The sequence below is a fragment of the Netta rufina genome, assembly GCF_964035555.1.
Source record: "Netta rufina genome assembly, chromosome: 13".
NCBI lineage: Eukaryota > Metazoa > Chordata > Aves > Anseriformes > Anatidae > Netta > Netta rufina.
The window spans coordinates 18,703,975-18,730,516 of NC_140136.1; positions in this window are offsets into that span (position 1 = coordinate 18,703,975).

The window sequence follows — 26,542 nt, forward strand, 5'->3', positions numbered from 1 at the left end:
CTAAGATTCATAAATCCTACTATTTCAGAAATCTTTTATTCTCACCTCTTTCGACCAGACAATCAAAATGGTGCAAACAGTAAGGAAAGAAAAATTGAGGACTGCAGACATTCATTTTATAGCCATTAAATTCAGTATCAGTTCTTCAGTCACACTGCATCTGTAACGTTCCACGAACCAAACAAACTGTGCTTTTTGTTGGTTGCTTGTTTTGCATTCCATTGGAAAAGAAAAGGTCAGGCAAAGAGGGAGAAAGGTGTTTTAAACTTCTTTCTTGCAAAGAATATAAGCACAGAAACTGAACTGAACTCATGTTTACTACCCTTAGGTAAAAGAATATATGTAAAATACAGATTGTTAGCAGTTGAACTTTAAGGAGCTACTGCCTATATGAATACTTCACCCATGTTCAGAGGGTAGGATCAGAGGATTTCTATGCCTTGCACATAATTACTAGATGAATTTCTTATGATCACCATTATCTCAGTGAAGCACAGTGTATTTCAGATAAATTAATGATGCGATGGGATAACTCAAAATGTTCCTGCCAACCCTGATGCTATTCATTTCTGATAGAAAAGGGCAATACTTCTGCACCCAGGAATATTGACTTCAGTTCAAGTTAAATTACATACCATTAGCCAACTCTCGTGTTAAAATTATATCTTCCTTTTTAAATTACTTTTACCTCTGTAAAGTTAGTGCATATCTCAGGAAGCTGACTAGCTTGAGGCAGCAGCAAGAGGATCATCTGGAAAAGATAGAAAACATAAAGAGGCAAACAATTTACAGTAGCTGATTCCCCGATCTCCCTTTTTTCTCTTGAAAAGATACAATAAGCAACAGCTTGAGGTTAGTTTCAAACCACGTGTGCCACGTCACTGTTGCCAACAGACTACTTGGTTAATGTTTTTAATCATACAAAGAAAATTCAAGTCTGCCCAGACTTGCCTCACCAGTTAGCCCCAAAGACAGAAAAATGTATTTGTCTAATATATAGCTCATGATGGTTTTGCATGTAGTCTAACAACCCATTTTTGAAATTCTAAAGAATGTTGAAAATAGATTTTTAAAATATTACTTACAGCTATATTTAAAAATCAGATGAACTGATATTAGGAATAGTCTAGTCAGATCTCCTGAGCTTTGCAATTTGTTCCTGAATCTTTTGCTCTTATTCTATACAGCAAGCTATATTATATTACAACTCTGCTGTGATTTTTTGGAAGGTGAAGCTCTCCTTAATGCTAGGATCTATGGTACAATCCAGTTTGTGGTAACTCAAACTACACAATAGTTCATTTTCAAAGCAGCCAATGCAAAATAATGAGATGTCACAATCCATACTTTATGCTTCTGAGCTAGGTAAATACTAAATGTATTACAAACAACTAGAACAGAGCTGCTATGTGGCATGTCCAAAGAATCAGACAAAAGCATGACCCAAAATTCTAAGGACATTCTTTCATCAAGCTCCTATATCAATAAGTTTTTCAGGCTAGACATTCATGAATGGAAAGATATTATGATACAGAAGTTTATAAAGGCTCATCTTCCATTCCTTTTCAAAATACATTTCGGAAATGACAGACACAGAAAAAGGATGTAGTGACAGATTAGCAGAAAAATTGAATCTGTAAATTAGACTGGAATATAACAAGAGCTCCAGTCACAAGGAGTATGTTTCTGAGATGTATCAAAGAACAAATGGTATGAATCAGCAGCAGTAGGAGACACTCTGGTATAGCTGTTGAGTTGGAAGAAGCCAAATTATTTCAAGTAAATTTCAAAAACGGGGGCTTAAGAATCATTCTCTTAACAAATTCAGCCCCACAACATAAAAACAACAAGAAAAATAAAGAGACCTAGGCTTCTGGAACATTTCCCAATGCATTTTTTTAAATTGCATTTCTGATTTCTGCTAAAAATAACTGCAAAGTTCTGGTAAAAGTTGTCTGGTAAAATTTCTCAAAGGGGAGAGGGAAGAATATCTGAAATATTTTTAACTACCACTGCAGTGCAAAAACAAAACAGTTTTATGCCAGACACAGAAAAGACATAGAATTGGTTATGCAGGACAATTACCAGTTTCAACTCTAGAATTCAAAGACAGCTTATCCACATCTTGTAGAGACTGACCACATGAACCGACACCTTAACCCAATACTAGTTATAACCCATGTGAATGTACTTTTGACCCATGTGCACCTATAAAGTGCTTTGCTTACTAAGGATTGTTTTGAAACCTTTCTAAATGCTCTGAATCATTATGGTTATAAGTTAATAGTTTACTTCTTGGAATACTGCATTTTTAATTTATTTTTTTTCTTCTGTGAGGATGCATTATTATCTTCACCTTATCAAATGGCACGTGAAAAATAGCAGTGGAGTTTTACAGAGTATTGCTAGATCAAATTCATATTCATTTATTCTTACAACAATAAATCAAATCTCTCCAAGGTTGCACATTGTAATATTACTGTCAAATTTGTAGCTAAATTATTTTCTTAACTGATGTGCTAACTCAATAACAAATTTTACTAGAACAGTAGCATCAGTTCAGATTTCAGCTACCACATATTAGCTGAAAGTAGAAAATAAGGCTTTCTTTTCAAGGGAAGTCTGAAACACTTAACACAGCTATTCTTCTGTTAAATGAAACCACTTGGCTTTCTTAAATTAAGAAAAATATCTTCACTCAATTGAAATAGTCACTGAAGCAAATACTTCTGGAAAATACACGACAAGCATTACTGATTCTATCAATAAAAACAATCATTCCCAACTTCCAATCATGCAAAACTGACATTTCTAAGTTTCTTGTAGGAATTAAGGTGGCAAGGTCAAAATTAGAGAACACTTTTACTATCTTACTGAAATAGTGGTCTTCTTTAAAGAACAACCATGATTTAAAATTTACAATTACCATTACAGAGCTCTTTTTCCTAAAGCGTTCAATTTAACAGTAGCAAAGAAATTGTATAAGGTTTCTTATCCTTTTAATGAAATGTTTGACATCACACCAACTCAACGATTATATAAAGATCTCAACTCAAAATTTGTTTCATTACTTGTATTCTTGTCTGTACTGCTCTTTTCCATCTTTGGTTTTCCAGGAATTTTTCATCATCATTTGTTCTCTGTCTCGCCTCTACCCATTCCTATTTTTTTTTTTTTTTACTATTATTATTTTTATTTTTTAAAGTGATCTTATTTCTTTCATCTTGTTTCAGTTTATCTACTCTTCCTCACAATATCCACAACTACTAAGTGCTAGCCCAATGTGCTATCACTACTGGCACACACAATATTAATGATATCGAAGCCCAAACATATAATGTACACATCTCTGCAGCAGATAAAAAAAAAAGGCTGTGCATATGCCTTTATATAAGCAGTCAAAATATATAAATAAATGTGTATGATTCTTTTATAGCTGAAAGGAGAACGTTTTATATGTTATAAGCCATCTTGTAAATTAAGGATAATTTCATGCCTTTTAGACCTCAACAGTTCCAGTTTTTAGAAGTGCAAAATGTATTCGTGCATCTTTTGTAAAGGGGGATTTTGCTGTAAAACTTGTGTTTGACTATTAGAAGTGCTGGGAACAGGAATTCTGTGAATTAAGCTTTTATCTTCCAAAGATCTTTTCTACCTCTTGAGATTCTCCCTCTAAATTCTACACTCCTATTAGCATTTACAAGAGCCATGGAGGATGCATCAAAAACCTGCAAATTCAAAAGCTCTTAAACGCTGAACTTTACATGTGCATTTCTTTTGTTTTTATATCTTCTTAACAACCGCTTTGATTGGAAGCTTTCGTGTTTTTCTTTCCTTCATAATTCCACTGAAGGTGACGTTAAGTGAACTAAACAGGAAGACTTGATTTATTATGAATTTGCGTGGCAGGATATACCTAATACTCTTTTTAGAGCAATAGCAGACAAAAGATACTATGTGGGATATGCAAGACAGGATTTTACTTTGTATCTTACTAATACATAGTGAAATCCTTTTGCAGCTGTTGAAGCTGTTCAAGTTGGACAGAGCACTACTGAATAACCAATGAACACACAAAATGCTGACATCTCAGAAGCTGTGATTTTCCCATAAGAGTAGCTGAGATCTAGTAAAAACTCTAAGGTGTGCATAAATTATTTTGCAATAAAAAACATCTTAATCAGAGGAAGTCATACATTTCACAAGCCACAAGAAGATGGAAAACCAGCAAATGCTTTATCAGCTACCTGCAGTACTCTGAACATCACCAATAATGGAAATTTATGCAAAACCAATTACATTTGATTTTACTTTATAGATTGTACAATAACATCCCTCAAATTAGATTACAGGTAAATTTGGGTCTAAGATTTTTGACAATAAATTGTGTCATGTTAAAAACAGACAAGAAATAGTACCTACTTTAATAAAACACATATGGGACAGACCTCAGTCAAATTTTCAGTGACTATCACTTTAAATGCAGTGAACAAGTTACTATTAAAACAACTGTGCAATGCTTATATTTCGGGTTCATGCTCAGAGAACAAGAGCTCTGTGGAAGTCAATTCAATCATACATAGATCAAAACAAAAGTAAAAGCAAATAAGAGAGTTTTATATAGAACTCAAAAATATGTTCTGACATTTTTACTTTGTAATAGTGTTTCAGATGAACCCCAAATGACTGTCAAGAGGTCCAACACATATCTGCTGAGAACAAAACTGGTACCTGTTTAGAACTCACAAGAAATTAGTTAGTTAGAGTTGGAGACCAGTAGAATGACCCTATTCTTTTGATCTTCAAGCCTACAAACCAGTGAGAGTAGAATAGAGTAAGAAGAAAATGTAGAATTCGCAGCCAGATGCTGTGTCAGCTGGAGATGGTGTTTCCATTTAGCAAAAGTCCTCAACACCAGTCAGCAAAGCTTTGTACAAAACTCAGGATCAGCATTATTATAAAATCCTAGAATTGCTTGGGTTGGAAGAGACCTTAGAGATCATCTAGTTCCAGCTCCCCTGCCATGGGTGGGGATGAGATCAGGTTGCCCAGGGCATCATCTAACCTGAACTTGAACACCTCCAGAGACAGGGCATCCACAGCCTTTCTGGACAGCCTGTGCCAGTCCCTCACCACCATCTGAGTGAAGAATTCCCTCCTAATCTCAATCTCTCCTCTTACAGTATAAAACCATTCCCCCTTGTCCTGTCACTATCTGATTGAGATAATTATCTGATTACTAACCACTTTTGTTTTCATAATCACGGTAGACTTTTATTTGCAAGATATTCTGTAGTTGGATTGGAAAATACATCAAAAAGGATTGTTTCTACTTCAGAGGAATGGCTTAGTAAGGCAGTACAGATCAGATTGACCAAGGTGCAGAAGTTCTCACGTTATTTCTTTAACAGTAAAGAATAGCATGTAAGAGATTTCCTCCAACACTCAGTTTCACCTTCCTCAACAATCAACTCTCAATTAAAAAAAATTAGCTCAACGGCCTACTGATATTCTGCCCAGCCATCTCAAACTCTCCTTCGTCATAGTACCAACCTACTTGATCTGTTTGCATGTTACACTTCCACCTCAAAACACTGAGAACGTTTTATATTACATCTTTAAGCCAAGGTACTAAAGTGTCTGTACTTGCTTCTTCTCCTCTTTCTTTCCTATAATGAAAGGAGTTGTTTTATTTCCAAGATTGGAGGGGCAAAAAAGAAAAAAAAATGTCTGAGCCAAAGCAGCTTTTTTTTTTTCCCCCCCATTTGACTCTTCACTTCTCACTACTGTGAATTCTGAGTATCTCCAATCCAAAAATAACCAATGGCTGGAGTTTTGGCAGGGAGGACATAAGAGAAAAGCATTTCCAGGTATTAATAAAGGTTACAGATGGGGACTAGAGTCACCACACGTTCAATTGTAAATTCAGACTTGCTGCTATAAAGAGAAAACAGCTCTTCCAGTGCTCCACTGCTCTCCTCACAGCAGGTGTCGTTACCCACACCCCCTCTCAGCTTTGCTGTGTGCCTCATCTCTTGCTAGCCAGCTGCACCCTTGGTCTTCAGAGCTCCCTACCTTCTTCCTGCAAGGCTAGCTTTGCCAGAACATCTTTGCTGATAGTTTCAGTGCTCTTCAACATTTCTCAATCTGCAGATCTCTAAGCATTTTCTGACGGAAAATGGGGTCCTATCAAATGAACTGAAACCTAATAGGAATAGATTCAGTTTTCTCATTTACCAGTCACGGCATTTTGAAGTAGAGCACTGATCTCTCTCTTCTGCACTCTCCAGACATATGCTAAATGCTACAAGTTCTATAAGAACAGTAGGAGTAAGAAACACCTGAGTTATTTCTGGTTTGGTCAGCAGCTCACTGGATTACTTCAGCATTTTATTTCTTTCAGCTTACTCCCTATAAGATGCAGAAATAATACTGCACTTGCAGCTCACATAGGTATTATAAAACTCAACATTCAAAACGCTCTGATCATCTTAGAGGAAAGGTGCTAATGAGCTGAGAAGCATGATTATCATCTCAGGCATGACCTGTTGCATTTTCGCTGCTCATACTAGCATCTGCTTCACACCCATTACAGGAAGCTTTATCAGTGAAGCTTCCTTCCCAGCTGTAGCACCAGTAAGGGAGCAGTGTCGTATTTAGAAGAGCACACTGCACATCAAGTCTGCTTTTTTAAAATGTAAGTTTAATTTTCACAGGCAAAAGACTTTCAATGCGCTATTTGGTACAGCTGCCTAAACAGCATATACAAGTGTGGCAGACAAGAATGCACATCAGGTGAAAGCTACTTCCAATTCTTTTCCAGTATTTCTGCATGTCACAATTTGGAACAGCTCTTGCATTTTTCACCTGTGAAGCTCCAAATAGAGTACCTATTAGATCAAAATCATTTAAAAAACAAACAAACAAACAAACAAACAAAAACCTTGTTTACTGCAGCATGCTTTTTATATTTAATATAACAAAATTAAAAGGAAGTTACTGACTCAACATCTATTTTGCATTTTTTTTCTCTACAGATGCAAATTACCTCCGAGGCAGCACCACTCACAACAAAAGAATCATAAAACATGATACATATCCAGTACAAATACAACTGGCATACGATTATGATGATTGCATCACCTTCTCTACGATCCATTACATACCAATCACATGCATATCAAACAGCCACATTACTTACAGAAAAAGAGTAGTCCTCCAGTGCAAGTTTCTGCAATTCCAGACCTACGTTACATTCTGTATTCTGCGAGAAAAAAAAAAAAAAAAAAAAAAAAAAAAAAAAGAGCACATTCTTTAACAGATTATCAGCATACCTACAAATAAATAAATAAATAAATAAATAAAAGTGAAAACAAAACAAGCAGTTGCTAAACATGCAGAGGAACGAGGAGATAACCTCAAGCAGTCAAAATCCAAAGGCTTCAATACAGAAGTCAAACTGTCAAAGATCTTGGGTCCAATATTAAATTAAATAGAAACCAGAACTTCTCTTACTTCCATCTAATTACTCACTGAAACAGAACATCATGTAAATCAAGCAAGATGGATTCAGTCTGAATTGTGGTGATCTTCAAATCTTGGTATACTCATTACTGTACTATCCACACACACAGCCATACACTCCCATTGCCAAGGTAAGGAACGTTACCACCACGTTCAAGAAGTTCCAAGCTTGCACTTCAAGAAGCGCTCCCTAAATGCAGCTAACACGTTTAGCACAGCCAATGCAGCATTCTCCAAGATTATCAATGCTACCTGTTCTGACTAAAGATCAGCAACTCAGGATTGGCACTAGTTAAACAGTAGCTGCTTATTGCAACATTGAGAAATCATACTTCTGTTTTGTTTGTTTGTGTTTTTTAAAACAAGAACTTCTTCCTAACTATTCCTCATGCAAAGCCTACATTTCCCCTAGGCACAGTATGCTTTAGCACTTCATTAGATGGACAACATTGAGCTTATTTAAAAATAGGCAAGCAGTGTCACAGCTCATTTGCTCTGATGCAATTGTCAGAAGGTAGTTACAGCCCGCATGCCCAACCACAGGGAACATTTGGCATAAAACGACACAGCAGGAACAGTGTTTTTTAATATAACAAAACACATTGGTTTGGCAGAAGGAGGCTTTCATGCTGCAGGCAAATGGGAACCTATGCCCCTCTCGTTTCTTGCAATGAATTTCTGCTGAAGTTCAGGAGATGTGGCACTCAGCCAGTTTTAGGAGTTTTAATGAAGTCACAGTCACCCAAGTTCAGTTTCTTTTTGAGTAGTAAAAACATCCTGCATGAAGTGGTACTAACGTAAATGAACCCAAGCAGTGTTAAGAATTATCCTCGGTTACTTCAAGAGCCTCAACAAATCCCTAAGGGAGTAATACCCACAGAGACCCACAAAACAGCAGCTCAGTGGCATGGCAAATGTTTAAATTTGAAGTGTCATTATTTGGAATCACATCTGTAACAGCATATATACCTATTTCCTACCTGCGTTTTGTGCCATTCTTCCTTGCTTTCATTATACTACTAATGCAGAACTGACACCGTCACGTAACAGTACCGTGTATCTGAAGCGTCTGTGAACTGTTTAGCCAGCTCTGCAGATACCTGGCTAAGTGGATAAGAATGAATGACAGGAGAGGAAAGAAGAAAAAACAACAAAATACTAGGGGAAGCTGCAAGGATTTTGAAGACATTTAGCAAGTCTCCAGGGAGTAAGAAGATACAGATCCAAGGATACACAATGCATAAATAAATAAATATCCACACCATGGTCTACTTCACATCAGTACGCTAATAAAGAAGGGTAACACTACAATAGCTTAATAAATATTCCCTTTACACAGCAGCTTTTCAGATTATTAAAAAATCACCCTTTCAATTCAATGAACCTTCCATAATTTCATTGGGTTTTCCCACACAGCAGTACTAGGAGACTACTCGGCAGTTATGCATCTGACGAGATCAATGGAAAACTTGAAAACTTGGAGCATTTAATTGAAAAAAGCAGTGTGAATGTTTCTCTGCCCTACTATACGTACACACAACAGATGGATTTCCTCCATTTCCTAATATGATTTAAAATCTATTGCAGATTCACTTTAAAATATGTATCTTATGTCCTTAATGCCTTCTGTACTATGTCATGGTACAGAAATATTGCATAGTAAACTGTAAACTAGTAAAGTTGGCTTTCAATATCATAACATGTTTTTTTTTTTAGTACTGCCTCAGGCATTTTTTCCCCAGATTGATCAATGTGTAGGTCAGTTCCTTCATTCTGCAGTGAGCATGAAATGTCTGCCCAATGAGAAAAACATGAAGAATTACAAGAGCTTAGTAAACAGTATGAAAATACAGCTGCAGGTAAGATTTTAGACAGCAACACCAGTGATAATCCTCTAAAAGTAAGTTAAAAAAAAAAAAAAAAAAAAAAAAAGATTTAAAGATATTGTGAATGTAGCTTCAGAGCAGAGAAAATACAAAGAAAAAGGAATGAAACCTGACAAAATGCAAAAAGATAGGGAACCCCTGAGGTCATGCATTGTAACAGAGCCCCAGGAACTCTTAGCATCACAGGAGGAAATGAGAGTGAATAGTGATGACAGCCATCAATCTGTAACACATTTAGTTGCCACACTCATTCAGGCATATGACCTGTGGTCATTTTTAAATCAGTAGTTTGAAGATCTGAGGAATAGTGAGAAATAGCTATCCGATCCAAAGCAAGAGAAAGGGAAACATTAGCAAGCTTCTCAAAATTAGAGGAAAGCATGTTGGTCAAGATCCTAAAATTCTGAAACATGAGTTCTCCTTAATACTGTTGTTTGTTTTTTTGTTTGTTTGTTTGTTTTTTTACAACTTCAAGGCACAGATTCGAAAACCTCTCTGGGAAACATGATCCAGACTCTCCCACTCTCCAACCTCCCCCAAACCTTGCAACTCAGCAACTGTAACAGTGAACAGCCTCACAAGGACATCAGACACTCCTCTCAGCACTGATGCATCCCATTTGGACCTATAGGTCAAGATTTCTCAAGAGTTACTCAAATATACGCTTTTAATTTGTCTGGAAAAAAGTAGCCCTGGGTGATACAGTGACCCTACAGAGCAAAGAATTAGATCAAAAGTTATCTTCTCTTGCTAAAATATAAAGCCCTATTTGGCAGAGGGAAACAGTGTTCTATCATCTTCAATGCTAATGTTGAGGGAATCAAGATGATTTCTCTTATGAGATAGCACCTCATCAACAAGCTGTCTAAACACAGGAAACACTATTTCAGCAAGGCATAAACTTACACATTTTATGCCTGGTAAGATTAAGACTAAATACAGAAAGCATCTGTAAAGTGTTTTTAAGTTCATATTTCTAAAAAAATGTTGATTTTTAAGACCAAGTTTGTTGTAACACTCCTACAAGTCACTAAACAGTGAAAGCTCTAACAAAAGCCAGGCTAAACCTCTAGATATTAACAATCTCTGATATAGTACAGTCTCCAATAAGGTGGGATAAAGCGCTATCAATTAGAGTACAAATAGCTTGCTAATTTGAATAACTTTATATATGTAAAAAGAAAAGCTCTCTGAGCACAGAAGAGAAGGCTGAGGAGGGACCTCATTGCAGCCTGCAGCTTCCTCAGGAGAAGAGCAAAGGGGCAGGCGCTGAGCTCTGCTCTCTGGGGACAGCGACAGGACCTGAGGGAATGGCATGGAGCTGGGACAGGGGAGGGTCAGGCTGGGGGTTAGGTTCTGCACTGAAAGGGTGGTAGGGCACTGGGACAGGCTCCCTGGGGCAGTGGCCAGAGCCTGCCAGAATTCCAGAAACATTTGGACAATGCTGTCCAACAGAGGGTTCGATTTTTAGACAGTTTTCTGTAGATCCAGGAGTTGGAGTCAATGCTCCTGTGAATCCCTTCCAACTCGGGATATTCTATGATTCTATAAAGATTACCCAGAAAGGAAATTTGTTGTAGTGGCATAAAGCAGTAGGACATGTAGTGCATAGGCCTGAATTTTAATTGGAAAACAGCCTTTATCTTCTTCCAGAACAAAGTTTAAGTTCAGGAAGAAACCAGGACAGAGGCTACTGATCTTGGAATTAGCATGTAACCAGTAAGACAACTAGACAGGCTTGGGTGCCTCCAGGTGTCACATCTGCAATGCATGTAATTTTACTACCTACATGTATAAACTACATTGGTATTCTTCAGTAATTCTGGCAGTAGGCAAGTAGCTTCTACTCGCAACCACAGACTTTTGTTTTGCTGATTTACATGCCATCGAAACTACCATTAGTATATCTAATAATATCTATATCAGAATCTAAAATTGCATCCACATATTACCTCTGTAGATATATTTTTCTAAATGTAATTTGAAGTCTACAAACAGCAAGAAGTCCGAATCCCTACTGAACAGCCAACACTTCGTATATGCTGCAATAGAAAAATAAGTCATCCAAACATGGTTTGTCTTACAGCTATAGCTTGAAGTAGTACCTTTAAATTACAGCTGACATGCAAGCAAAAGACCTGCAAATTTAACCATACAAACTACCTCCAGCTCTCCCAAGTCCCAGAACATCAACACTAACAGTGATGCTATCATCAGTGCTATCAAGGCTCAACAGATCAACAGTGAATGGTAGATCTATCAGCAAAGGTGGAAAGAGCTATTAAAACCTAACTGAGCAAGATGTCCCAGTGAAGTAAATTGTATGCAGAGATTGAAAATAAAATAGAATTTTAGAACCAATCTTTTCACACATATTTGACCCATACTTTTAATTGCTTCCCTGAAAAAAAAAAAAAAATCAGAAAAATAAAGGATAAGAATAACATACAGTCCAGAATATGGATTTTATTTTTTGTTAAGAACTGCATCTGACAGCAGTCACTGACATGGGACAACCCCCACCCACAGTATCAAATACTCTAAAACCTTGAAGATGTAGCCCTTTTAAGAATGTTAATACTCTAAATAGAAAAAAAAAATAAAAACCACAGGCATATGCAAGAGAAAAAGAATATAATACAAGCTAAAGGACTATGGAAGTCTTTAATAAATTCTGCAATTTACTGCTTACTTCATATGTTGACGTGTCCCGTCCCTCCCCACCCCCCCCCCCCCCCCCACCTCCCCGTGAAGCTTTTATGACAGAAGGATAGGGAAATGGAAAGAAAACAGAAGATAAATACACACCATTTCAAGGAAGGGCAAACACAAAAAAAGGACAAAAGATTTTTGACCATGAATCAAGAATTACCTTGCTAAACAACCACTTGAGATTTTGTTTTGATTTTTCCCACTTTTCCCCTTCCAAAAGTATTCTGAAATATCTGCAGAGCCTGAAGCAGTTCCACGGACAAGACTTAGTCTGAAAAGTGGCAACCGACCTCAAACCACCGTAACAGGTTTGTGCATACAGGAAGCAGCAGGACAGGCTGCAAAGACAGTGAGGCACTCCAGTGGGTGACTACAGACATTTGCGTACAAAGAGGGGAAAAAAGATTGTACTAATAAAACAAAACTGGGGGCTACAAAAGTAACAGCTGGCACCTGTTTGGGCTTTGCAAAGTGTTCAGTTTTGGTGCCCACCCCAGAAGTGTTTAAGATAGTTAACTTCTATTCATTTTAAGGATTCTTCACTTCCTTTTCTCCTTGCATTTCTTGTCTTCAGCATGGTCATTGTGACAGTATATAAAATGTCCTCAGGAGACTTTTGCAGTGGGAAAGGCCAAGCAATTACACCTGAAATGGAAGGGATCTCACTGTATCACAGCAAGGCAAAGTAGCAGACAAGCAAAACAGCACTCAAGTGCTGAAGCTAAACTGAATAAATTGCTGAGTTTTACCACATTAACGTGCATGTTACCTCATCTTTAGAGTCACTAAAATTTCTCAAGAATTTTCTAGGTCCTGACCTATAAGAAAAGAGATGCATGAAAAAAAAAAATTAAGCTGTATGGGACATTGAAGAAATCAAGTGCTAGTAACTGATGAGAAAAAAGAATCTCTCAACACCGAAAACTACAGTAAAATTACAATAAAATAATTCAAAAAGTAATAACTCTTACAGATGGCATGAAAACAATTTTGACATATAATCCAACATAGCATAAACTAAACAAGATCTGTGGGATTTGGAAATGTTACTTCCATATGGCTGCTGTTACACTGAACCACCAGAGATTATTATCAAGTTTGTCAAACTACTTGTAACAATTATCTAAACAAGTAGGTTAAAATATTTTTTTCAGAAAGATGAAGAACCTATCAAAAAAGTCAAAATTGAATGAGTTTAACATTTGTTAAGCTACAAAGAATACTTCATTGACATTTTTATAAATCAATGCAGTTCAAAGATCATACTAAAGCTGATAAGAGAAGCAGTAACATCAAACAGGTGTTGTAGGTTACCATTGCATAAATAACCTCAGAGGAGCAAACCACGTTCAAATTAGCACAATAAAGCATTCATGTCTCATATGCTGACAACCTGTGGTCCCCTGCTTCTATATAAGAGCTTTTTGTATATGAACACATTACTTTTCCTCAGCAGGGATTCCTATCAGGACCTATTTGGTAACAAGAAGCACTCAACATTACATTTCCTTGACCAGTACATAGATATGAAAATGACAGTGGCCACAAAATTGGAGATAATTTCCCATTTCTTATAGATCCTAATAGAAGAAGAAACCCGAATAGATTCTTTGGAAAACATTGGCATCAGAAAAGATTGCAGGCAACTACTTTTCTCTAAAAGATATTAAGTAGGTGATGGAACTATAAAGTCTGTTATGAGAGCAGCAGATGGAAAACTGCTATATTTTCTAAACAACATTTTAGATTATGTGCTAAATTGAAACAGCAGGTCAGCAACAAGATTTGAAACAAAACCCAGTCAAGTGATCAAACTTGAATCTAAGTTAAAAAACTTCAATAGTTTTGAAACCAGGTTCCTTCTATATGGGAGGTTCAGCACAAAAACAAAAGTTGTTTATTTTTTAAAAATAAATAAATAAATAAAATCTTTTAATCCTCCTTTGAGTTTTTCTCTGAATTCTCCACTGCACCATGGAGCACACATGCATATAGACGACTACCAAAGAACACACAGAGCATATGCATATAGATGAAAGGTATTCTTTTTCAATTTAGACCTTTACCATAAAAAAGACTGAATACATCATTTTAGAAGTGATACAAATACAACTGAAACTAGTTTAAAAAGCCCTGTAAGATTTCAAACCAAATACACTATCAAACTTCAGATCTGCCACAGGATGAGGCCAATGAAAAACTTTTTGTTGTTGGGTTGGTTTTTTTGTTTGTTTTTAAGAGATATAAGAGATTACAGAAATGTCGTTACATCAATAGCAGAGAGATAATTAGTGATAGTAACGTTCAGTAACTGGTAGACATGCCACTGTACATAGGTGAATACTCAGAAGGAAGACAAATTCCTAAATCGGCTAACACAGCCTTTCTTGTCATGCAATTCTGGCACTGCACCATTGTAGGGAGATTTGAGTGGCCATAGATTGGGACTACTTATACAGCAAGACTGATTTGGAAGAAAGTAGAATGCTCTTGATTGATTGGATTAATTTGGGAGATCAATAAGGGCAATCAATGAAGAGCTGACCACAAGCATAATAAACAAATAATTCAAAATCATCACTAAAAACGCTCTAAATAGATCAGTCCATAGTGCCCACATTCACTCTAACTGAACAGCTTAATGTAAACAAGCACCAAGACTACATAATTTTCAGTTCTTATTTTGACTGGAAATATTCTTTCAGAATTAGTACACTGACAAAACACATGTTTAAAGACAAACTTAAGTTTACAGACAAATTTTGAACGCTATCTTTGTCCCACAAACTTGAAAGTGTTCATTGATTATTCCTATTCCTTTGAAAATACTTGATTTACTTTACATTCTAGCTATTCTTATTGTCTGAAGACACCCATATTTCCATCAGCAAATCTATTTTTAATACATTTCTTGGTCTTTTCCTGGTGGAAAGCCTTGCCAATTTATCTATGGTAACTTTTTCTGCTTTTTAATCCCCTCCTCCCCCCACCCCCTCTTTTTTTAAAACCAGATGTGATGCATGTATTAAAAAGCAACACTATATAACACTATATAAACTTTTTATATGCAGTCTCATCCAGACATTTTAAATAGCAGATGCACGAACGCTGTATGGGATGTTCCAGAAATTAATTGTCTTGACTTCGGATTCAATTCACAGAATTGAAGTGGAATCACAGAACTCATTTATTTCAACACATATGTTGTGATTTTGCTTCTTTAACTACAGATTTAAAATAACAGGAGTAGCATGATATGGTCTAAAATATACAGTGACTGTCAAGTGTCATCTTGGTGACTCACTACAGCATTCTCAGACATTGTAATTTGGCTGTATTTATACAGAGCAACTAAAAATTCATCTGTCTCAACTTAACAGCTGGAAAATACATGGAAGCCATGAGTAACTAATTGCGGAATGCAATTCCTCTGCCTTGAGAAACACAGTCGTTAATTCAGATAATCAGAATATGCATTCTGGAGTACAGTCCAATCACTTTGGGAAAAAAGGTACGAGTTGCATACATCATTCACCACTGGCTATATCCCCAGACAGCAAGCATATTTCACACCTCCATTTCCTTTCACCAGAGAGATCTCATCCACATTTCAAAGGCTGTTCCCACAGCCAAGTGAGGTTTTATGATGCTTTCAGGCCTTACATGCAATATAGAAGAAAATACTCCCATTACACTACTTAGGCACTTCATTTGGCTAGCCAGTTTCCCTAGAATCCTGCAGTATTCATGGGATCAGAGGATCCTCCAGAGAGGAAGGCTGAACCAAGTTCTTAGTCACCATTCAAAAGATCTCTTCCATCTTCTATGCTGGTTATAAAGCAAGCCTCTGAAAACCACTTGGCTAACTTTAACAGCAAGGAGCTACCTGGTGTAGTGGGTTTACGTGGCAAGGTTTTGGTAGCAGGGGGCTATAGGGGTGGTTTCTGTGAGAAAGATCTAGAAGCTGCCCCATGTTTGGGAAGGGCCCCATTGTTTTCCAGGTCTGAGCCAATAAGCGATGTTGTTTGCGCCTCTGTGAGAGCATATTTAAGACAGGGAAAAAAACGCTGCGCCACACAGCAGCCGGGAGAGTGAAGGGAGTGAGAGAACAGCCTTGCACCAAGGTCAGTGTAGAGGGAGGGGGAGAGGTGCTCCAGGCGCCGGAGCAGAAGTCCCCTGTGGCCTGTGGTGAGGACCATGGTGAAGCAGGATGTCCCCCTGCAGTCCATGGAGTACCACGGTGGAGCAGGGTTCCACGCTGCAGCCCGTGGAGGAGACCACGGTGGAGCAGGTGGCCCTGCACCGACGGAGGCTGCCGCCTGTGGAAGACCCCTGCCGGAGCAGATTCCGGGCTGGACCTGTAGCCCGTGGAGAGGAGCCCACGCAGGAGCAGGTGACCTGGCAGGAGCTGCTGCCCGTAGGGGAGCCAGGTTGGAGCAGTTTTCTCCTGAGGGATGGACCCCGTGGTACGGACCCATATCTGGAGCAGTTCTGGAAGAGCTGCTGCGTGTGGGAAGCCCACGCCGGATCAGTTCATCAAGGACTGCATCCCGTGGGTGGGACCCCACAGCACAGGGGACGAGAGTGACCGAGAAGGAGCGGCAAAGAAGAAGTGCTGTAGACTGACCATAAACCCCCATTCCCCCGTTCCCCTGCGCCGCTCGGGGGGAGGAGGTGGAAGAGGGTGGATGGGGGGGAAGGTGCTTTTGGTTTGTTTTTTCCTTCGTTTTCTCACTTCTCTCACTTGTTAGTAATAGGCAATAAATCTTACTATCTCCTTATGCCGAGTCTGTTTTGCCCGTTACAATAATTACTGTGTGATTTTCTCGTCCTTATCTCAATCCTTGAGCCCTTTTCACATATTTTCTCCCCATTCCTCTTTGAGGAGGGGGAGTGAGAGAGCGGCTGTGGTGGAGCTCGGCTGCCCACTCGAGCGGAACCACGACACCTGGCAGAAGTATTTTCCAAAACATCAACCCAAGATTTTCTGCACAAAGACCAACTAGCAACTGATGGGGCAAGAATATAGACAAGGGTGGTATATGAAGATACGCTCAGACACTGTGCAAAACATGGCAGGAATACTGAACAACAGAAGAACTTCTATACTCACACAATGATAAATTTGCTTAACTATTACAAATATTACCATTGCTCAATAAGTAAATCAGACATTTCTGATAACATGTAATTAACTAAAACATAGATATAAATTATGTTTTTACCTGTAACTTAAATTCTTTACTACAACTTTTAATCTCACATGGTAAGAACGGAGGTAGTAGAGCAGTGATTGGTTCATTTAGTTCTCCTGTAAGATGTTGTCAACATTCAGAAGTCTTGCCACTGGACAAGGAACAGAACACACATGGGATATCTTGTGATTAGCAATGTAACAGAGCAGATGTGTACTAAATTACAAAGACCATTATGCACTGGAAGCTGATCACTAGCCTGTGAGCCTGAAGTGACTCATCTGTTGAATTATGAACAGTGCTCTGATCAGGAGGCGTTGGTAATTTGTTGAATTACCTTTTATTGAGAAACTGTCGGGACTGCTATTTAAAACTGTAACTTCTGATTGCTTCTCAACTATTATTTCCTCTCCCATCCCATCTCCTCTCAAGAGCAATGACTAATACACAAGGGTCACAAAATGTAACAAGCAACAATTAGATGATGGGAGAGGAAAAAAAAAAAAAAAAAAAAAAAAAGACAAACCCTGGAAAACAGAGATCATTCTCCTTGGCCTAATCTTACATTTCCTTTGACATCAAGCCTTCAATTAATGTTTCAGACTCATATCTCCTCTGTTTCTTTCTGGGCTCCTTGTGACATGGGTGACAGCTTATTTCATTTGGTAAGCCATCATCTTTAAGTGTTTTACTTGACAGGACTGAGCTGCCCTGTCTCCTCTGGTAAATCCCCCAGGACCAATAAATAAGTGATCATTGTTGGTGAAAATGTGTATATGAAAATACTAGGACCACAGTTGTAGTCTTTCCTCGCTAACAGCTCTTCAGCACAGTGCCAAGCACCCTTCCTGAACAGAACATTATCTAGCATGCAATACAAGAAATTGTCTCCAGACACGCTTAGACTACTGGTTGAAACAACATGAAATAGCTCTTGCAACTGGATACAAACGTATCCTAAACATCTCATCCAACATTAGTGATGAAAAACCAGTAACAGAAAAGGAGACAAGAACACAGGAATATCTAAGAAGTTAAAAAAAAAAAAAAAAAGAATTAGATTTCACCAAGAATTACCCCACCTGCATTTAACTAGTTTCTTGGAAATTTCTAATTCTGTAATGAAACGTGGAAAAATGCAGCCCACTTCTTCTCATGACATACTGAAGGAGATAAAAATAATTTAGAACCCTCCAGTAAGTAGCTGAATGAGCTCAGATGCTCATTATGGCTTTATAAACCAAAAGCATCAAAAACATTATGTGCAGATGCTTCTTGTTACCTTTATTTTTGTAGAACCCAAACTGCTACTTACCTATTTGAACAAAAACTCTAGTGCAGTTAAATTCCATGAAATCTAAAATCCAGCTCAACAAAAAATATACCAATATCAGGAAATACACTGATAGCAAATATATATTCCATTAAACAAAAACAAACAAATAACAACAACAAAAAAAACCACACTATAATCACTATAACCTTGTTGATTCCTTCCATATCTCTTCCTTTATACCATCATTCAGGCCCTAAGGATTATACAGACAGTGACAGAACACCCAAGCATCACAGACAGCAATAATAATAAAAAAGATAAATAAGTTACTTTGTCTAAAGAGAGTAATCAATTTTGAAGCTCATTCAAATTTGTCTTTATAAATTTAACATACTTTTTTTTTTTTTTTTTTACTTACAAGGGTTTCAAAAATGACCTAATATAGAGAGAGTGTATTACTCTTCAGTGAGATAAGCGTTACATGATAAATTGCTCCAGCGCTGACACAAGACATAAACATGCAGCATCCATCAATCCATAAATCTGAAAAGAGCTAATGTAAGAGTTGTAACTAAGAGCTTCAGAAAGTCCTTTCTTCTTCAACAGTTAATATTGCACTACATTATTTGAACATAAAAATGCCTGTCTCTGCAGATACATAACACATTGCATAACCTAGTTCTACCTGTAGGACACTGAATGACAATTTTCATTTAAATGAACAGGAATGCTAACAAAGGTCAGTCACCCATAACTCTGTGATAAAAAAAATAGAGGGTATTTGTGAAGAGACAATCAAAGTCACCAATACCAATAATACCAAAGAACCTTTACCTTTTCTTAAATTACCAAATCTGTTAAATATTAAGAACAAAATTTCATATTAATATTCAGTTATGTAATACTGTTATCAAATTAATACCTATGGAAAAATCATCTTTAACTTGTTCTGAAAATTCTAGGTTGCTATTAACTCTATTTACACTCAAAACAGTTTTTTTTATTATTTTCCTTCCTCACCCCCAACTCCTTCTATAAGTACTTGAACAAGGTCCTCCACTGTAACCGAAAAGTAAGTAGAGATTGGAGGAGAAACAAACTGATCCTACCTTCCCTTTGTTCTAGTTCTGTTACATTGTTTGTCCCTAAAAGGTAAGGCCTTTAAGGTATAAATATTATTATACATCTTAAAGCAGTCCTAAAAAGCCTCACAATCCCATGCCCTGGTACTAACAGACAATTTTACCTACCTTGGCATCTGCTGGGCATAAGCTATCTGGAATGTACTACAAAATTTGTCAATGCAAATGATTGATGTAAGAACTAGGGTAGAAGCTCTACACGTAGAAGGACCTGTTAACTATCTCTAAGGGTAGAAGACGAGCTAACTGCAGACTAATCAGGGACTAACCTGCAGACTAATCAGGGACTAACCTAAGTCCCTAGAAGGGCTACAGAGCAAATCCTCTTAGAAGCAATTTCTAAATACATGAAAATGAACATATCCGGGGCAGTTAGCCTGGATTTACCAAGAGTCTGAACAAATCCATTGCTTAGCACAGTGAGGTGATAGGTGCTGTGAACAAGGAAGGCAAGGGCAGTGAAAGCCATTTATCTTAACTTTAGATACTCCTTCTACACAGTTTCCTTATCACCAAATTGGTGACATAACAGTTGGGTGTATGGACAATAAGATATGGGGAAAACTGGCTGGAGTGCCAGGCTGAATGTGCCAGGCATAAAGTCCAGCTGGCAGCCAGTAGCAAATGGCTTCTCTCAGGGATCTGTTAATGCCTTCATTAACATCCTGGATGACTGTACAAAGTGCACTCTCTGCACATGTTCATGACCACCAGGTAGGGGGAGCAGTCAATATACCAGGGGGCAGGGCTGCTACTGAGAAGAACCTGGACAGGCTGGAGAAATGACAAGAAGAACCTCATGAAGTACAACAAAACCAAATACAATCTTTTACACAGAATGGAATAACTCTGTGCAATAACATAGCTGGAGACTGACTGGGAAGCAGCCCTGAAGAAAAGAAGGCAGGGGTCCTGCTGGACACCAAGTTGAACAACAGCAAGCAACACACCCCTGCAGCAAAGAAATCCAATTTCATCCTGGACTGTGTTAGTGAGAGTGTAGCCAGTGTGTCCAGGGAAGGTTTTTCTTCTTGAGGGAGAGCAGCCAATGGGAACCCAGGCATTGAACTCTAACAAGGACTCCTAGATCTCTAACTTCAAACTGGGGTAATTCTCAAACAAATCCTAGGCCTTATAGAATGAAATTTAATTTCTACAACTCTTCTACCCCATGTCTCTATAGCCTCCTAATTTTTTTTTCTCCCCAGTTTCAAAGCCTACCAAATTTAGTGTGAAATGGTGAAGTCCAACAATCTTCAGCATTAGGAAGATCCCAAGTCTGCATCTAATGTCTGACCTGATATGAGCTGCAAATATATAAAACACAATGAAGGAATTTTATAGCAACAAAGAGTGTTAATACAGCAGCAAGTAAGGGATTGTTGCCAGAGAAACAGTGATAAGCAAGGACGGCATTGCTATAGCAACTGGGTGACATCAACAGATTTTTCCTATTCAGTGCACTGGGTGATAATGAACTGACAAAACAGCAGCTTCTCTATCTGTCTGCTCCCTGGAGGTGGGCAGAACCCCAAATTTCATTGTTTCACACTTAGGGCATGTAACCTAATTAGGAGGTTTACAGGTTTCTTGACATCACTATGTTAGATCCTCTAATGTCCATTTCCTGTGTGGGAGTCCAAAGAGAGGCACATTCACTCCAAAATAAAAGAACAGCTCTCGCTGTCCCTTCAGAACAAAGCACTCTAAAGAGAATGAGAAGAGTCAAAGAAAAGATGGAAATACGGTCCATCACACAGCAGCGTGCCTCTCAGGGATCATCAGGCCACAGCTGATCAGGCAGCTGCACAGTGAAGTTTAAAACAGGATAAAATAGATTAGGTTTCAACTCCTGCCAAATTGTCACTTACTTTTAAGTTTCTAAATTTTCCAAGGATAATGGTATCTTTCTGGATCACCTTATTGCGTTGTGCAGAATGCTTTGAAAAGAGTTAAACTTTTTGGTGGTGTTGGTAGTTTTGTTTTTGTTTTCTAAGACCTTGAATAGTATTATGTGCTTGATGAACTCGATAGAAATGAGGAAGTACATGGAAAACAACGGGTGATAATATAAATAGAAAATAAAAGCTACCTAAGGCTTGGAGGAATAAGAAAAATATTTCAGCATTTACAAAAATCTCTAATACTTGCATCTCAAATAATACATACAACCCCAGCTAGGGAAATTACACTAGTCTTGCCTGTATCAAAGGAATGAAGAAATTGCCCCTTGAAGTTTGTTGCAAACAAACCCACAATGCAACCTGACATTTGTCCTACAAGAAGAAATGCTGAATCTTTATTTAAAAGCCCAAACCTTGCATCTACTTAATCCTAGAATATCCCTGCTATTTAAGTACACAACAATAAGAAACACATTGATAAGCTGAAAGATTTGTTAAACAGAATGTTTAACTGAGTGGTTACAAGACTGTCTTCTGTGACTATGCCACAGCAGAATGTCTATCCAAGCTACTTTTAAACTGGGTTGCTTAGACACCAGTAGCAAAGCAGCTGCAGGACCAGTGCAATCTACGAACTGTTTCAAGATGCTGAACAAATATTCAAATAGCTCACAGTTAGTTTCTGGCCGAAATAATTAAGATGAGATAGACAAGTAAAATACACACACCCCAAAGCTGGCTAACCTGGGAAGAACTACATTACATCATGGTCACAGTGATGTATCTACCATAGCTAAGAAAGAGTCAAAGCTTAAAGAATTTATATTTTAACAAGATAACCAAAAGATAAAGTCCCATACAAGCCCAGCAATGATCTTGGTAAGCGAGGAACAAGATTAAGACTTCCCTATTATTTAGATTGTAATAATACTTGGCATTATTTAAGCTTCTGAAATTTTTAATATGTTTGATTTATATGAGATTGTGCAAATGCAACTGAATTTACATAATTCCATGGTATTTGCAACAGCCAAGAGGGCAGATACAGGGAGGAAAAGTATCTGACAAGTTCTGATTTCTGATGTTTGATCTCACAGTTCTGCCTTGCGAGGAAGAAATTATCTACAGCCAGAATTGAATTTCATTCTCAACTCAAAGGTTACAGTCCTGGTGGACATGATATGAATACCTAATGATAAGCCCATCTGTTGGGATCTTGCCTTGTGGAAGAAACACTACTTTGGGGCAAAACTCTCCTTGGATCCAACTACCCTGTGACAACAGTACGTTAACATTCCAAGCTTGTAACAGAGGTGGAATTATCTCCCAGATAAAATCACAAACAAGGACAAAAACACTTTGCAATATTAAAAATATGAACCATCAGCAGTAAGGTAGTTTCAGTTTACAGATTAAGTCTGAAAGCATTCAACATTCTTGCACATTTAAGATCAGAAAATAACAAGTGGCTCTTACAAAACATGAAAAGTAGCAGTACCCCTATTTGTGCAGTTTCACTGTTTCAGATAAAATTTGGGAAGACAAAGAAATAACTTAGCACAGAAATGAAATTCAACACTAGGACTGTACATAAACCAATTATAACTACAAATTGTTTATCAGATGCTCCTCTGTAAGCATCAACAAATTATTGTATGCTCATGTATCTCTGTACAAACCCAACAGAAGTATTGAGCTGCACTCTCTTCAAGTTCTGGTAAGAATGGTTTGTATTGCTCTATACTGCAGTTCCTAAGGGTACAAGTAAGAAGACAGGTCTCTTACATCTTAACTTCAAAGTTACTACTAAGTTACTACTAAGTAACTTTTGAAATTGAAGATTACATCCTACATCTTCACAGGGTACTGGAATTACTTAATCATAAGTGTTTAGTAATCCAAGTAAGAAACTGGTTTTTATATTTGTTCCTGGTACCATGGAGTCATTTCACTGCCAAAGACCTGGGTCCTGCCAGCACACACTAGCAAGAACCAACGTAACCACTGAATTTTAGAGGCCACACTAAAACAGCCACTAGACTAATGAATTGCCTAATCAGCTTGAGGAAAGAAAGGCTTTGCAGAGGGATCTGAAGAGGCTAGATCAATGGGCCAAGTCCACTCAGGGGGTACAATTTGAGCAAGATCCCATAAACACAGATCACATTGAATACCATTTGTTCTCAAGACAATGCTTTCATACATAACATTTGCACCACTATGCAAGTTGCTTAGAATAGACAGTAATCTCAAGAAGCACAGTAGAATTTATGGTTTTCTCTATATGCCTATGAAATCACATAGAGCCTTTCAGTTACATCAACAGGCTTTTGGTCAGGGCCCTACAGAATTTCTTCATTTGTGAAGCAGGTGACACGTTGAGCAATTTAGAAAAGATGAAGCCTAGCATTCACCACCTGCAAACCATCTGTATCTAATTACCACAACACTAATTAGAATCATTATCAAGAGAGATTAAAGCAACAAACCCCTGACTCTTACAGTACACTTCACTCTTTTGGAAATTAAAAGACAGGCCACTTACAATGCAGTTTAAATTAATTTGTTTCAGTTACCTCTCTAGCACCAGACATTTACTGAATGAGTTATGTTTGTCTCTGTGCCACAGCCTCTTGAATTTTTCATTGAAATAATAACCTATACAGGCCATCTGAAAACAAAAGTGACAAAAAAACAAGTACCCAATGAATGATATCATAATTTCAGATACTAATGTGCACCAAAAAGAAAATGCTCATTTTCTACAAGGAAAAATATCTTTGTAAGTTGCTAAATGAGATCCATTTCATGCATGATAAAATTCATTCTGTGTACATTTCATTAAAACATTGCCCTTTTTGACAGTTAAAAAGGAGTACAATCAAAAAAGTCGTTTAATTTACAGAGTAAGTACAGATGTAGCATCACTTTTATAATTTCCTCAAGAAGTTCAGATCCATACAAACATGTCCAAATGCAACCTATAAAAGCACACTTACACATTGTGAACAGACCTGCACCTAAAACCTTGTCATTGTTCTGGGATATTTTATCTGCACATGTGTTGAGTAAACACCCCACTGTTTATATCCTCCAGAACCACAGAGTTTAGGTTGGAGAAGACCCTTAGGATCACGAAGTCCAACCATCAACCTAACACTACCAAGTCTACCACTAAACCACATCCCTAAGTGCCACATCCACACTTCTACAGTTATTATTCAGAACACAGTACACTATTTTTCTTGCACTTACCACACACATATTGCAATATAGTTCTAATAAAAAGACAATTTTATTTTCTGATAGGAAGCTTATTTCATTTTTATTAACTTCTCTAGAAGTGGCAGTTCAGTTAATCCTTATTCACATTTTCTAGTAAGCAAGTGTCCAGAACTTTTAATAAGAAAGTTTACCCAGCTGGAAAGAATCAACAGCTCTAATGCACTTACTAAAAAGGTAAAACAAAACAAAAAGCACAAGAGAAAATATCCATTAATGATGCACATATTTACTAGTGCCCTGCAGCCCACATTTCTCACCTTTTGCTTTCACCATGAGGAATCCCTCTAGAACACTCTACCCAGTTTTGGAAAAATACTTTTGGCCAAGAGAATGCAATATAGACAATACAGAGAAATGCATGAGTTGGTGAGAAAAGTTTTAAAATTCAGTTACAAGTAGAATTTTAAGGTGTATAAAGGTGAAAATATACAAATTGTAACTTCTGATGGCACTTCCTGACGGTGAGCTGCAGGAAAAAAAAAAAAAAAGTATAGTTTGGTCAAATGGGATAAATCACACACACACACACACACAAATAAATAAATAAATCAGCCTCACAAAGTCATCCCAGGCTTGAAATCTGTGAGGTTAGAGGCTTTTTGAAGAAAAAAAGCTAAAAGAGATTCCTTGAGAAACCTCAGAACAATAGACAATACATAGTAATATTAAGCAATTATTCAGCAGTTGAACAGATGAGAAGAATTCAGTTGGACCTTTCAAATTTCTAGTGGCTTTTATCTTACTTCTAGTTTTTCAAAAAATTACAAAATATTTATTTACATTGGACTCTTGCTAAAGTAATTAGTATCTTGAGGATACTTGATTGTTTTTCTGTAAACTTGACCACATGTCAAGCATTTGTAGTAATAAAGATGAAATAAGAGAAAGATTTGTCTTGTGGCTAAAGCAGTGGACAGACTTTTTAAGATCCTGATTACTTATTCCAAGCTTTACCAGTGCTTTATCTGTTTATGTCCAGCCAGCAACACCTGCACTTCCCAATCACCTACCCATGAGAGTTGAAACATGACTGTTTGACAGGATGTGCTCCCTTTCTAAACACGATTCCCAGAGGATGATCCTTAACAGACAAACTGGCTCACAGCTTCTCTCTTTAGAACCACTAAAAATCCTGCAATAAGGCTACTTAAATTTGGGCAGGTGCTGTACTGAAATGGTGAGCCTTACGTAGCCTAACTGGTCCTGCTCTATATAGAATACGTTTCTGTCATGGAATCTTTTCTGACTCAGACAGATGACCTCCTTGTGTAACTACAACAGTCACTATAATCACGACTAATCCATTTGACAGTATTGGACTTGGTTTGTAGTAAGTGATACTGAACAGTTTTATAAGCACCATTTCTGCCATTTGACTGCTACTGATACAATACTACTGAAGTATAGTAAATGCAGCATACAGATGGAGCTGTTATGCACCAAAACCCCAAAGAATAGAATTATGATATTGCTTATACATATAGTTTCCATAAACTCATTAGTACCAGACATACACTCTGCATTTTAATGTTTACAAGTCAGAACTGAGCAAACTTCCCCCATTAACTCTTCAGGTTACTGTTGTAGTTTAACCCTGACAGGCAACTAAGAACCACAG